Here is a 15500-nt window from a genome sequence, read left to right on the forward strand (position 1 = left end):
CAAAAAATTAGCCGGGCGTGGTGGCCACGCCTGTAGTCCCAGCTACTGGGGAGGCCGAGGCAGGAGAATGGCGGGAATCCGGGAGGCGGAGCTTGCAGTGAGCCGAGATCACACCACTCACTCCAGCCTGGACGAGAAAGCGAGACCCCATCTCAAAAAAAAAAAAAAAGAAAAAGAAATATCCTCCACACCAGGGCGAAGATGAAGGTGAGGGAAGTGAGGCACCTAGGATGCAAAATTTACAGATGCACTTACTGTCAAGGTCATGTAAGCGTTGTGGTCGTGGGACCTTGAGATCACCTCCTTGCCTTTGAGTTTCAGGTGCCTCACTGCCTCATCCAGCCTTGGCCTGCTCCACTCTCCGCTCCAGGTGGGTCCCTTCCCTGGACCCAATTTTTCTTTTCTTTCTTTTTTCTTTTTTTCTTTTTTTTCTTTTTCTTTCTTTTCCTTCCCTTCCCTTCCCTTCCCTTTCCTTCCTTTCCCCTTCCCTCCCCTATCTCCCTTCCCTCCCCCTTCCCTTCCCCTCCCCCTTCCCCATCCACCCTTCCCTTCCTTTTTCTTTCTTTCTGACAGGGTCTCACTCTGTCGCACATGCTGAAGTGCAGTGGCATGATCCCAGCTCACTGCAGCCTCGACCTCCTGGGCTCAAGTGATCTTCCCATCCACCTCAGCCTCTGGGTATTTGGCATCACAGGCACGCACCAATGCGCCCAGCTAATTTTTTATTTTTTGCAGAGATGGGGTTTCACCATGTTGCTCAGGCTGGTCTCAAACTCCTGGGCTCAAGGCATCTGCCCGCCTTGGCCTCCCAAAGTGCTAGTATTAAAGGTATGAGCCACCGTGCCTGGCCCCTGGGCCCAATTTTTAGAGGTAACCCCAGCTACGAGTCCCTCGACTTTGGAAGGCACCTGAAGAGTATAGATGAAAGTGTCGTGGGGCCAAGGGACCAATTGGGGAATTAGTTTGGGAAAAGAGTTGGCAGAAAACCAAAAAATGAACAGATTAAATTACTACCTTAGATGCCTTGCTGGTTTCTGGGATGAGAATGACATGGCATGACTATTAGCTGCCAGATGCAGCTTCGTCTCCAAAGCCACGACATTTTGGTTTACTGACTGTAGGGGAGGGTGGACTAGGTCCAGGGTTCTTTAGAAAGGAATTCAAGTTACACAAACCAATGTGTGTTCATGATCTGTTATAGCCTCAAAGAAAGGGCGTGTGTGCCTGCCTCCAAACAGCATGTGGGTGAGACTCAGGGGGACCTTGTGTGGCTCCTGGTTACTCATCGTCTGTCCGTCCAGAAATCTGTCCCAGCCGTGGTGAATCAGAATTGTCACCATGGAAGGCAGATCTTTGAGAAGCATTTGGAACCGCTCAGTTTGTTAGTGTGAGCTCAGGGCTCCAGTGAATGGTCCAGTACTGTGCAAAAGCTCAGGGCTTGACACGCTAGAACAAATGTGTCCTTTGTAAATAAGAAGTGACCTTTGTTTCCCTCTGCCCCAGCGTCCCCCTACCCCTGCTTCATCCTGGCCTCAGCACTGACCCTGGATCCCCCAGACGGAAGCCTGACCTGGCCTTGCCAATGGAATTGGACACCCCAAGCCATGAGAGAGCTGGGATGGGGGCATCACTCTGTGTTCAAATACAAAGTCCTTCTTATTGGGATCAGAGCAAGGGGCCTGGCCTTTAGGAGCAGAACTGTGTACTAAACTGCCGGAGCACCTTTTAAAGCCCGGTTCTGGCCGGGCACAGTGGCTCACACCTGGAATCCCAGCACCCTGGGAGGCTGAGGTCGGGAGTTCGAGACCAGCCTGACCAACATGGAGAAACCCCTTCTCTACTAAAAATACAAAAAATCAGCCGGGCATGGTGGTGCATGCCTGTAATCCCAGCTACTCAGGAGGCTGATGTAGGAGAATCGCTTGAACCTGGGAGGTGGAGGTTGCAGTGAGCTGAGATCGCGCCGTTGTACTCCAGCCTGGGCAACAAGAGCAAAACTCTGTCTCAAGAAAAGCCTGGTTCTGTTTCTATCACCCCTTTCTCAGCTTTGGCAGTGGTAGAAAAGTTATCGGAGCCAGCAGAGGAAGGGTAGGTAGACAAGGGACTAGCATCTGGTCACGCCACCGACTACCAGCTGCTGCTTAGGGTCCTGTCGGCAGCTTCTGGCCCAGGTCACAAACCTTGAAATCCTGAACCAATTTCCTTTAGAATAATCAATCATTTGAGGGTCTGACTTCCTGCAGAGCTGATGGCTTAGTCAGGTCTACTGTAGAGGGGATCCGCCTACTCTCCGGGCTCTGGAGGTGGTGAACACGTGAGCAGCTGTGGAAGCTCGCTAATGAACGAGGTCACTTCTCTAATGAACGAGGCCACTCAAGCTCGAGGAGCTCTTTCTCTCTCTGCGGTAATTTCTGCTGAGAGAAGCAGCATCAATGACCCATAAAACTCAAGAGCTTTTTCCCTTACCCATTTGCTGGGATCTATTAACCTCATACCATAGCCGGCAGCTAACCCATCGCAAGACACCTGGTCTTGATTTAATTAATGTGCAAAGCCAAAGAACATCAGGCAGGTAAAAATCTGCAATTAACAATTGTCTCTCAAGATGTTCTTTGTTGGGTCCCCACTCCTCCCCCTTTCAGGCAGAGGGAGGGATGAGAAGGAACCAAAGGCAAATACGATTTAATTCCATCTTGAGCAATTGCTCCAGAAAGGCCTCTAAAAGAATTGCTGGCTGTTTCACTCAGCAATTTGAACTTGCATTTAGGAACATCATCAAACTGTAAGTGCTTTGATCTTTTTTATGCTTCTGTACATAAGGAAAACCAAGTACACCCAATTCCTATGCTGTGTTGTCATAAGAATTAGAGACTCTTGGCACACAGCCGTCAGGAAGAGGTTTGAGGGGCCGGCTTTCGTGAAGGAGGAAACAGCCGAACGCCTCAGAGTGAGCATCAACAGAGGGGCCAGGAGGCTGCAGCTCTGGACTCTGTTCCCAGTGGCTCCCAAGATGACACTGGGCTCAGGACATGCCCCCTCCTGGCCTTCATTTTCTAGTCTGTAAAAGAAGGGAGTGGAGCCAGATGGTTTCCATATTTTGAAGTCCTCCTCCCCAAACCCCTCAGCTCTGCCATTCTTTGCTTCTAGGAAACACATTTCTTTCTCATACCGCAAACCCGGAGGTGAGGGAGGTCAGGCAGGGGCAAAGGTAACTAGGCACAGAAACTTGCTCTGCAGGCTCAATTACCAACACGTTTAAGGAAAAGGTAAACAACTGTGGATTCTGAGATTTCTTTGAACAGCGTGGTACACCTTGGATAGAGTGTAGAACCTGTGGCCACAGAGGAGAGCAAAATTAACTGGCCTGGGTCAGGGATGTTTGGGGCACCCGTGAACTCAGCCTTAACCAGCATCACATGCTCCTCAGTAGCACAAGAAAACCACCAGGGTTTAGGCGATCAAAAGCAATGCCATTGCTTTCCACGCTATTGCATGCTCTTCTTCGGGGGTAGGAGAGCAGAACTGCGGCAACAGGGGCAGTAACCTGCTCATTCGTTTCTCCGCTCATGCATTCACTCAGCAGGTGCTAACCACCTACATACACGGGCCCTAGGGATGCACAGGAACTGGATGAAGCATGCGCAGAGGCTGCCAGTGGGTCTCTGAGCTTCGCTTCTTTGACACTTTCAGGTTATGTATTAGATCTGTAACAGGAGGCTGGGCACAGTGGTTCACGCCTGTAATCCCAGCACTTGAAGAGGCTGAGGCAGGAGGATCGCTTTAGCCCAGGAGTTTGAGACCAGCCTGGGCAACATGACGAAATCCCATCTGTAAAATAAAAAAAAGAAAAAAAAGGCCGGGCGCGGTGGCTCAAGCCTGTAATCCCAGCACTTTGGGAGGCTGAGGCGGGTGGATCACGAGGTCAGGAGATCGAGACCATCCTGGCTAACATGGTGAAACCCCGTCTCTACTAAAAATACAAAAAACTAGCCGGGCGTGGTGGCGGGCGCCTGTAGGCCCAGCTACTCGGAGGCTGAGGCGGGAGAATGGCGTGAACCCCGGAGGTAGAGCTTGCAGTGAGCCGAGATCGCGCCACTGCACTCCAGCCTGGGCGACAGAGCGAGACTCCGTCTCAAAAAAAAAAAAAAAAAAATCTTTAAAAAATTAGCTAAGTGTGGTGGCACGTGCCTGTAGCCCCAGCTACTCAGGAGGCTGAGGTGGGAGGATCACTTGAGCATGGGGTCAGGTGGGTGTTGAGGCTGTAGTGAGCTGTGATTGCACCATTGCACTCCAGCCGAGGTGACAGAGTGAAACCCTGGCTCAAAAAAAAAAAAAAAAAAAAAAAAAAGTCTAACAAGAGAAAGCCATTCACAAGGAAATATATCTTTTCTCTAGCTCTTAATGAATAATGAGCCTGGATGGCCACAGGTCCTTAACTGAGTACGCTTATCTCTGTCGGTAGAGTTCCTGTTTGTCCTTCAGAGTCCGTCTACTTCCCCTGGAAAGCCTGTCCTCGTATTTCTAGGCAGACGTGATCTCTCTGTCTTCTGGTCATCAGTAGCATTTGGTAGTCCCACTCAACTGGCTGATGATGCTCAACTAGAACAATTTTTTCTTGTGCCTGTGTTTTTTTCTCCTTTAGACTGGTAGCTCCTCAAGGGCAGGGACTATTGAGTCACAAGAAGAATGAGACCACACTGAAGTGGTCCGTATCCTGGCTGTGAGTCTGTGTTAGTCTCTAAGTTTTACCATGAAGGGAAACTGGGTAAAGAATACAAAGGATCCCTGTGGATTACTTCTTACAACTGCAGATGCATCTACAATTATCTCAGAAAGTTTCATTAGAAAAAGATGCATGGAATTATAAAACCTCAAAGTTGAAAGAAACTCAAGAGGTCACTTAGCCCTGTCATTATCCAACATGTGCATTTCTGTGACTGCATCTCACCTACAGATTCACCCAGGCTCTTTTCCAAATTCTAGTAAGGGAGAATTCACCATCTTGTGAGAAAGAGCATTACATTTTAAGACAATTCCATTTTGAGACAAAATTGGCCAGGCTATGACTTCCTCCTTGGGCCCACAGGAATGCATTGCTCTCTTATCCCCGTGACAACCCTTTGGGTATGTGAAGGTGGTCCTTACGGCCTTCTGAGTCTCCTCCAGGCTGTAGGGTTTCAGTTCTCTGACTTTACCTCCACAATTTTGAGTTCTTGTATCATCCTGGAGTCTTTTCATCTGCATGCACTTCTTTTTTTTTTTTTTTTTCCAGACAGAGTCTCACTCAGTCGCCCAGGCTGGAATGCAGTGGCATGATCTCGTCTCACTGCAACTTCCGCCTCCTGGGTTCAAGCAATTGTCCTGCCTCATTCTCCCGAGTAGCTGGGATTACAGGCACCCACCATGATGCCTGTATTTTTGGATTTTTAGTAGAGATGAGGTTTCACTATGTTGGACAGGCTGATCTTGAACTCTTGACCTCAAGTGATCCACCTGCCTTGGCCTCCCAAAGTGCTGAGATTACAAGCATGAGCTACCACACCCAGCCTATCTGCGTGTTCTTCATATGTTACAGAATCCTGTTTCAGACCATAGTGACGTATGAACTTGCTAATGGAGTCCTTAACTATACTCAAGCCAGGAGCATCAGTAGCGTTCTGGCCAGTAAAACGCTACTGGTTTGAATACAGTTAAGAACTCCATTAGCAAGTTCATACTTACTCTATACCATTGACTTATAGTAAATGTGAAGTCCACAAAAACCTTTCAATCTTTTTCTTACACTAGCCGCACTCAAGCTCTGCTTCCCTTATGTTGGTGATTGTTTCATTTTATTTTGTTGACTCAAATGTGGGACTTTATATTTCTCTATACCTGGTTGCAGTGCTACAGATTCATCAGTTGAAAACATGAGGGAGGTGAGTCTGTGTATGTGCTGCGTGGGCTGGACTGCACCCATAGCCGTGTGCCCAGAGACGTATGAGTACTTCCAGCACTGGCAACCCTAGGGTATTGCTCACTGTTGTTGAATAGCAGAATCAGTTTATTTTTATAACAACTATTGACTGTGGAACGGCTTAGCAGAACCTCCTGGGTTTCACAACTCTTCCGGCTCTATTACATATGCATAACGATGCCAGCCTGGCTCCCATCCTCTCTCCCCGTCCCCATAGAGATGCCTACGGGGAACAAGAGCATCGGGTTAAGGCTCCGTGTTAAGCATCTGGGCTCAGGGAGACAGGGAGGATGTGTCTGTGGGACCTTAGAGGGCACAGCTGTCTCACCCACAAATACATGAGAGGAGAAGGCAAGGATTTTGGCCTTTTCAGCGCACAGTGGGAAACATCACCAGCTTATGTAAAACCTGTGAGATTCAACTCTTTCTGGGGAGGCATAAACTCAGTCTGGAGCCCCAAGCTTCATCTTACCCTGTGTTCTTTTCCGTTGCTTATCTCGGCATCAAAGCATTGTTTTACTGGCCCATGAGAGAGCGGGGGAAGTATATCCCCATCTCTTCCCTCATTTAAATACCTGCAAATGCATTTGAACCCGGGCCTGAAGTAGCAGCGGGATTCTGACAATAGATAAGAGGAAGGGCACACCAAGAAGACAGGTCAGTTGTGTGACGATTGTGGCAGGAATGGAATCCAGGATAATAGGAGCCTGGGAGGCCAAGGCTGCAGTGAGCCAAGATTGCACCACTGCACTCCAAGCAGGGCAACAGAGCAAGACCCTGTCTCAAAACAAGAAACCCCCAAATGCACACCTACATGATGCCTTCCTGAGTTCTTCCAATGACAGTAATCTCTGTCTTCTCTGTGTTTCTCTCTTCTGTCTGGGCAGAGCCATCATTTGCAAGCTCCACCATCCTGACTGCGTTCACAGAGGAGTGTCACACTTGGTATTGGAACTTGCCTCATGTGGGCCCTATTTTGTCCCACTTCCAGCTAGTCTATGTCTGTGGCCTACCCAACATCCATTCTTCCCTTTTTCCACAGCAGTAGATATTTTAGCAGACCACAAGGTCACTCAAAGAAAATAGGAATCCCAGCCTTCCCAGCTAGGTATGGCCATGTGACCAAGTTCTGGCCAGCAGGATGTGAGGAGAAACGTGCCCGCAAGGGGAAGGGGCCTGTCCAACCAGGCTCCCTTCTGCCTGTCCACGGGTGGAATGTGGATGTGGTGGTGAGCTATGCTGAACAAGGCACGTGAGGGCGACCATCTAGACATGTCGGAACAAGAAGAGAAAAGACGTTTGAGCCTCCAATGACTTCACTGAGCAGGGTCATTTTATCAGACTTCACTTAAGAAACACATGTCTTTTTTTTTTTTGAGATGGAGTCTTGCTCTGTCGCCCAGGCTGGAGTGCAGAGGTATGATCTCGGCTCACTGCAACCTCCACCTCCCGGGTTTAAGCGATTCTCCTGCCTCAGCCTCCCAAGTAGCTGGGACTACAGGCGTGTGCCATCACTCCCGGCTAATTTTTGTATTTTTAGTAGAGATGGGGCTTCACCACATTGGTCAGGCTGGTCTCAAACTCCTGAACTTGTGATCTGCCCGCCTTGGCCTCCCAAAGTACTGGGATTACAGGTGTGAGCCACTGCACCCGGCCCATGTCTATCTTTTTAAAACCACAGTTACTCTGGGTGTCTGTGCCACGTAGCTGGGCCTGTATCCTAACGAATACAGTGTCCCACCCCACTTTACGCTTGGCCTCCATGGGCTTCCCTCTCTCCGCGCCTCTCTACCCTCCGGCCCACTGCCTTAGCTCCTAGCTTCTTGGCTTGTCCCTCCTGCCTTGGCCTGACCTGACCTTCTGAGAGGCTTCTCTGGCACTGCCCCGACAGGCAGGCATGGCAGGGGGAGAGTACTAGGGCTCAGGCTGGCATTTCCAGATTCTGTTTGCTTTTGGCTCCACGCTTGCTCCTTGGGTATTAGACACCAAGCACTTCGCGTCTCCTGAGCCCTCATCCCGTCAGCTTGGTCTCCCGGTAGCTTACTCATAGCAGGCCCTTAATCAGGTGTATAGATCCCCATCCTGGGATTCCTAGAGCTCCACGATGAGCCCTGAATAGTGCCAAATGCTGTGGGCTCATTACTAGCTTTTCCTAGTTATTGAAGCCTATCCAGCTGGAAAACGCAATTGGATCAATACATCAGCTTGCCAAATGCTTCCCAACTGGGGCTCTTCCAAGAAGTTTTTCTCTCCAGTGAAATGGGGAGCGTCATGGCATCCAGTCCTACTCAGTCCCAGGCACCTCAGCTTCCCTGCGATGCGCTATGCCCGCCTACGACCTCGAAGTGTTAAGTAACACACCCAGAGCAGGTTAAGTCTTAATCACTGATCCGAGAAGAAAGACTTGGTTAGTACTGTAATTCCGGTAACACTTAAAAATAACTTCTCCTGGGGAGCTGAGTGGGAAAATTGACTGGGAAAGACAATGGAGCCCCTTAATTAAGCAGCTGATGAGAGGACAGGTACACCCGCTGTGCTAGACTTTCTAGGGCGAGGAGAGCTGGAAGCCTTGCTCCTGTGTACCGGAGGGCATGGTTTCACCTGTGGCATCAGATCTGGGGAAAGGAGACATGTTTGGGTGGGACTTTACCACCCCCTCTTCCGGTGACTAGTGTGGAGAAGATGCAATAGAGACTCAGAAGTCATTGGATACAGGCCAGGCGCAGTGGCTCACGCCTGTAATCCCAGCACTTTGGGAGGCCAAGGCAGGTGGATCACCTGAGGTCAGGAGTTTGAGACCAGCCTGGCCAACATGGGGAAATCCTGTCTGTACTAAAAACACAAAAATTGCCTAGGTGTGGTGGCACATGCCTGTAATCCCAGCTATTCAGGAGGCTGAGGCAGGAGAATTGCTTCAACCTGGGAGGTGGAGGTTGCCGTGAGCTGAGATCACACCACTGCACTCCAGCCTGGGCGACAGAGTGAGACTCCATCTCAAAAAAAAAAAAAAAAAAAAAAAAAAAAAAAAGGAAGTCATTGGATGTAGAGGACAGAGCATCAACTCAGAAATGAGAAAACCATGTCCCAAGTAGCAGCTCTGCACTTCCTGCTTCCTGAGTGGCCATAAGCAAGTCCCTGAAGCTTCCTGGCTCGTTCTCCTCATCGTCCTAGTGGGAGGAGGGGATGACGTGTTCTCCGAGCCCTTTGCAGCTGCAACATTCTGGGAGGCTGGTGCTGTTCCATGGTCATCTGCTTCATGGTTTCCTTCAGTAGCTCTCTGCCTTTACCCCAGCCTTGCTATCCACACTTTCCGATGACTCCTCACTCCTCCCAGCCGTCTGCTCCTCCTGTCGTTGAATTAGACATTCAAGCACACTCAGAGTTTGCCATAAACACAGAATCCCATGAACAGCAAACAGAGAGGGCCTGGAGGCAGAGGCAGCATGGAGCCAGGTCGCTGCGAGCCAGGCTCTGTCGCTGCCTCTCAGGCTTGTTATTTACTGGCACCTGCTCTGAGCCCAGCCCTGTGCCAGGGTGTAGGGAAGTCAGGGAAAGGTGGCTCGGGTTCCTCCGTTCATTTCAGTAATTTCTTTAGGACTCTGAGTTGTTTTCCTTCTGTTTTTCCAGCCAGTTCCAAAGTCTTACCACACATCCTCACCACCTCATTCACTCATTCACATGGTCCTTCTCTCTTTTTTTCAGAGTTCTGCTCTGTCACCCAGGCTGGAGTGCAGTGGCATGATCTCAGCTCACAGCAACCTCTGCCTCCCGGGTTCAAGCAATTCTCCTGCCTCAGCCTCCTGAGTAGCTGGGATTACAGGCGCCGCCACGACGCCCAGCTAATTTTTGTATTTTTAGTAGAGACGGGGTTTCCCCATGTTGGCCAGGCTGGTCTGGAACTCCTGACCTCGTGATCCGCCCTCCTCGGCCTTCCAAAGGGCTGGGATTACAGGCGTGAGCCACCGCGCCCGGTCCGTGGTCCTTCTTCAGTTCCTCTTTTTCCCACCTGACTGAATCATCGTAAGCTCTCCAGTAATGGCTTATAAGCCAGTAATAATAATGAGTGGCTCCCAAAGGAAAGAGTATCAAAATCGTCACTCTCTGGATGCCACCTGCCGGCTCCGAGCACACTTACTCAGATTCTGTGTGCCACGGCAACAGCTTGGCTTTATTTCATTAAATTCCTGTTTGCCCCTGTGGCAGATGGCAAAAATAGCCACAATAGTTTCAGCTCATCTCATCAATAGGGGAGCCTATTTCCCCACTGCCTTTTTTTAAATTGTGATAAGATATACATACCATAACATTTACCATCTCAACCATTTTAGCATGTACCATTTCGTGGTATTTAGTACGTTCACATTGTTGTGCTATCGTCACCACCATCCGTCTCCAGAACTTTCTCATCTTGTGAAACTGAAAGTCTGCAGACACATTAAACAGCCTCTCCACGTCCCCCTCCCCTCTGCCCCTGGCAACCACTATTCTAATTCCTGTCTCCAGAAATTTAACTACTCTTTATATGAGGTACCTTATATAAATGGAAAAACACAATATTTGTCCTTTGGTGTCTGGCCTATTTCACTTAGCGTAGTATCTTCAAGGTCCATCTATGTTGTAACATGTATTAGAATTTCTTTCCTTTTAAGGTTGAATAATATTCTGCTGTTTGTATACACCATCTTTTGTTTAACCATTTATCTGTCGATGGACACGTCGATTGCGTCCACCTTTTGGTGATAGTGAATAATGCTACTGGGAATGTGTATGTCAAATACCTGGGTCCCTGCCTTCAGTCCCTGGGGTACACATCCAGAACTCGAATTGCTGGATCATATGGTAATTCTGTGTTGAATCTTTCGAGGATTCACCATACCATTTTCCACAGTGGCTGCACCATGTCACATTTCCCACCAATAAGCATTCCAAGTTTTCCACATCCCTGCCTACACTTATTTTCTGTTTGTTGTTGTTTATTTTTTATTTTAGTTTTATTTTTTTCTGAGACAGAGTTCTCGCTCTGCCGCCCAGGCTGGAGTGCAGTGGCATGATCTCACTGCAACCTCCACCTCCTGGGTTCAAGCATTCTCCTGCTTCAGCCTCCTGAGTAGCTGGGATTACAGGTGCCCGCCACCATGCCTGGCTAATTTTATATTTTTAGTAGAGACGGGGTTTCACCATGTTGGCCAGGCTGGTCTCGAGCTCCTGACCTCATGATCCGCCTGCCTCGGCCTCCCCAAGTGCTGGGATTACAGGCATGAGCCACTGCGCCCGGCCTGTTGTTGTTTATAATAGCTATCCTAGTGAGTGAGATTTTGATTTGCATTTCCCTAACAATTAGTGATGTTGAGACTTTCATGTGCTAGTGGCCATTTATATACCTTCTTGGGAGTTTTATAAGTTCCCCACTCCTTGGGGAATCTGAGCCACTAGAGTGACCAACCATCCTGGTTTGTCCAGAGCTTTATTGGTTTTTGTATTGAAACTCTTGCATCTTGGGAAACCCCTCAGTTCTGGGAAAACCGAGATAGTTGATCACCCAGTTGGCCTGTGCCTTCCTTGATCAACAGAGTGCATTAGAAGTGACAGTGTACAGGTTCCCAACCTAGGCCTCAAGGGGCCTTGAAGCTTCCTCCCTTGCTGCTCTTGGGAATCTGCTGCTGCATGAACAAACCTGTGCTAGCCTCTGCTGGCTGCTGAGAGACATGTGACCGGCCAGCCCATAACTCTTGCTAACAGCCTGCTAGCGGCCAGACGTGAATGGGGCCATCCTCAATCATTCAGCTGCCAACCGACCTGCCAGCTGACCGCAGGTGCACGAGAGCCCAGCAGAACTCAGCCAAGCTGGCCCAGACCAGAAGACCTGCCCAGCCAGCCCACAGAACTGAGATCTAAATAAATGACTGTTGTTGTAAGTCACTATGTTTTGGAATGATGTGTTACTCATACAGGTCCACATAAAAGATGCTGTGGTCATTGTCCCCATAAGATCTTTGCTATAGACAGGATACCCCTGCCCCACCATAGTCCTATTCAATCATTCTTCATGAGAAAATCTTTACCTACTTTTTTATAATAGCCTGGCCACTGAAGCAGCCAAGAGACCATTCACTATCTCTGCCAAAAGCAGACAAAATCATTCCTCTCTTCCAAGCTCTTTGTCCTTCCCTCATCATCCACTTTTTACTGAACAAAGAGAGATGAGCTCATTAGAATGAGGGGCTGAAATGGCAGTAAGAGCCCGTTCTGCGTACCATCGCCGGCCACTCTTTCTGACAGGTTCTATTTTTCTCTTGCCTCTCTTTTTCTTCTTGATTACAAGACACCTGGGAGAATTTCTGACTTGCTTGAAATGTTCTTTTCACAGATGGCCGAAGCTTCTGTGACGATTCTTCTTTCAGCCTGCATGGTTCCCTGCACAGTTGTGACGGAGATGAACTGTTTTGACACAGGAGCCTGATCGCTGTAGCCTCTGTGTCTGATTCGGAGCTCTTCAGAGTCTCGCTCGGGAAGCTTGAAGTCAAGCAAGAGTCTCAGCAGTCCTCTTCCAAACGAGATCTGCTTTCTACTGGAAAGTTCCAGCTCTTAACCCTTTCAAGAAACATTGAACTGTTATTTATTTTATTTTTTGATAATGAGGGCACAAAATATGCAGAATGTTTCTTTTTCCTTTTTTTTTTTTTTGAGACGGAGTTTCACTCTTATCGCCCAGGCTGGAGTGCAATGGTGTGATCTCGGCTCACTGCAACCTCTGCCTCCCAGGTTCAAGCAATTCTCTTGCCTCAGCCTCCTGAGTAGCTGGGATTACAGGCATGCACCACCATACCCGGCTAATTTTGTATTTTTAGTAGAGACGGGGTTTCTTCATGTTGGTCAGGCTGGTCTTGAACTCCCGACCTCAGGTGATCCGCTCGCCTCGGCCTCCCAAAGTCCTGGGATTACAGGTGTGAGCCACCACACCCAGCCAGAATGTTTCTTTTTCTTCCTCTATTCAGCCCTTGAGGGTCCCTTTCACCTGCAAAGTGGCTGCAGCACCGCCCTTAGCACCGCCCTCAGCATCGTCCTCAGCACCATCCTCAGCACCATCCTCAGCACTGCCCTCTGGCCCTGTGGACTGCAGCACTGCCCTGGCCTCATGGGTTGCAGCATTGCCCTCTGACCCCGCGGACTGCAGCACTGCCCCAGCCTCGCGGACTTCAGCACTGCCCTCTGGCCCTGTGGACTGCAGCACTGCCCTGGCCCCGCGGACTGTAGCACTGCCCTGGCCTCACGGACTACAGCACTGCCCTCTGGCCCCGCGGACTGTAGCACTGCCCTCTGACCTCACGGACTGCAGCACTGCCCTCTGGCCCCGCGGACTGCAGCACTGCCCTGGCCCCGCGGACTGTAGCACTGCCCTGGCCTCAGGGACTACAGCACTGCCCTCTGGCCCCACGGACTGTAGCACTGTGCTGGCCTCACGGGCTGCAGCACTGCCCCGGCCCCGCGGACTACAGCACTGCCCTCTGGCCCCGTGGGCTGCAGCACTGCCCCGGCCCCGCGGACTACAGCACTGCCCTCTGGCCCCGTGGGCTGCAGCACTGTCCTCTGGCCCCATGGACTGCAGCACTGCCCTGGCCCTGCGGACTGTAGCACTGCCCTGGCCTCATGGACTTTGGATGGTGGAACTGATTCTTAGCCTCAGAGTGATAAGAATTCCAGTCCAGGGCTCTTTCCCTAGTCCTGGATCAAGAAAGATAGAGCCATACAAAGTCAGAATTTCAAGAACTTTAGAAATCAACTGGCCCTATATTGCCACATTACCGATGGAGAAACTGAGGGCCAGACATGCTCGAAGTCTGGAAGTGACCTGCTCAAGGCTGCCAGCAAGGTGGTGACAGAGCCAGGCCTAGAACCATGGTCCTCTGACCCCTGGTTTGTGCCGTCTCACCTACCAATTGCTGCCTGTGTTCTCCAGGTTTCCAGCAGTGCTTTGGCTGATTTTTGAAAAATGAATTAGGAGAAGTAAAAGGAAGCCAAGGGTTTTCTGCAGACCAGCCTGTTGGGCAGCAGAGCAGAGGGCAGTGCCACCAGGGTGAGAGACCTTAGAAAGTCTCCTCCCATCTTCTCCTCGATGTGAGAATATCCACAGGACAGAAACACAGAAAGGAAAAGGAATCCAGTCCTTCCCCCACGCCAGCATGTGAACAACTATGAGGAGAACACATTCGCCTCCCTACCTTTTGATTTTATTTAGTAAACACATTTCTTATGAGTGGGCACAACTTTTCCAGAGGAAAACCCCTTACAGAGTAAATGTCTCTGTTTTTGTTCCTTTTTTTTTTTTTATTTGACAGAGTCTCACTCTGTCACCCAGGCTGGAGTGCAGTGGCGTGATCATGGCTCACTGCAGCCTCAAGCTTCTGGGCTCAAGCCATCCTCCTGCCTCAGCCTCCCGAGTAGCTGGAACTACAGGTTCATGCCACCATGGCTGGCTAATGTTTTTATTTTTTGTAGAGATGGGGTCTCACTTTGTTGACGAGGCTTGTCTCAAGCCCCTGGGCTCAAGCAATCCTTCTGCCTTGGCCTCCCAAAGGGCTGGAATTACAGGTGTGAGCCACCATGCCCAGCTGGCTCCATTTAAATGTATCATGTCCCACCGCATAGAACTGTGTTACCACCGAGTTTTGTCATTTATATTTATCTTTGCCATGTCAAACTGGGAAGGTTGAAATAGTTAGGAGTGAAGGACATGTATCAAGGGAGAGGATCTGAGATGAAGCCAAGAAGCAGAAGTGAACAGACGCTACAACACATGCTCCAAGTGGAGCCAAGGGAATGGGGTTCATTGTTAATGACCGTCTGTCCAGGGTGTGTGACTGGCTGGCCCGGGCTGGAAATTCAGGGTCAGGGTGGACACCAGCTTCACAAATATGTGGCAAAGTTCATGACCTGTTTCTAGCTTGGTGTTTCTTTCCTTCTTGCCTCTGTATTTAGGAGAGTTTACCACCCGCAGCATATTTGGGATAGTTTACCATCTGTAGTGCATTTGGGATGGTTTACTATCTTCAGTGCATTTGGGATAGTTTACTATCTGTACCGCATTTGGGATAGTTTATTATCTTCAGTGCATTTGGGATAGTTTACTATCTTCAGTGCATTTGGGATAGTTTACCATCTGTACCGCATTTGGGATAGTTTACTATCCTCAGTGCATTTGGGATAGTTTACTATCTTCAGTGCATTTGGAATAGTTTACTATCCTCAGTGCATTTGGGATAGTTTACTATCTTCAGTGCATTTGGGATAGTTTACTATCTGTACTGCATTTGGGATAGTTTACCATCTGTAGTGCATTTGGGATAGTTTACCATCTTCAGCACATTTGGGATAGTTTACCATCTGTACCACATTTGGGATAGTTTACCATCTGTAGCGCATTTGGGATTGTTTACTATCTTCAGTGCATTTGGGATAGTTTTACCATCTGTAGTGCATTTGGGATAGTTTACCATCTGTAGTGCATTTGGGATAGTTTACCATCTGTAGTGCATTTGGGATAGTT

At 49.4% G+C, this 15500-nt stretch overlaps 1 long non-coding RNA gene across 2 annotated transcripts in view; it reads right to left on the reverse strand.

The window, feature by feature from the left end:
* Positions 1–547: 547 nt before the first annotated feature.
* The window catches only part of LOC126948004 (uncharacterized), a 39602-nt gene continuing 24649 nt past the window's right edge, over positions 548–15500 (reverse strand). For both annotated transcript variants that reach the window (XR_007723296.1, XR_007723297.1), the window contains one exon: positions 548–2414. This is a non-coding gene — a long non-coding RNA (uncharacterized LOC126948004). The remainder of the gene's footprint in view (positions 2415–15500) is intronic.

Source organism: Macaca thibetana, chromosome 2, assembly GCF_024542745.1.
Source record: "Macaca thibetana thibetana isolate TM-01 chromosome 2, ASM2454274v1, whole genome shotgun sequence".
Lineage (NCBI taxonomy): Eukaryota > Metazoa > Chordata > Mammalia > Primates > Cercopithecidae > Macaca > Macaca thibetana.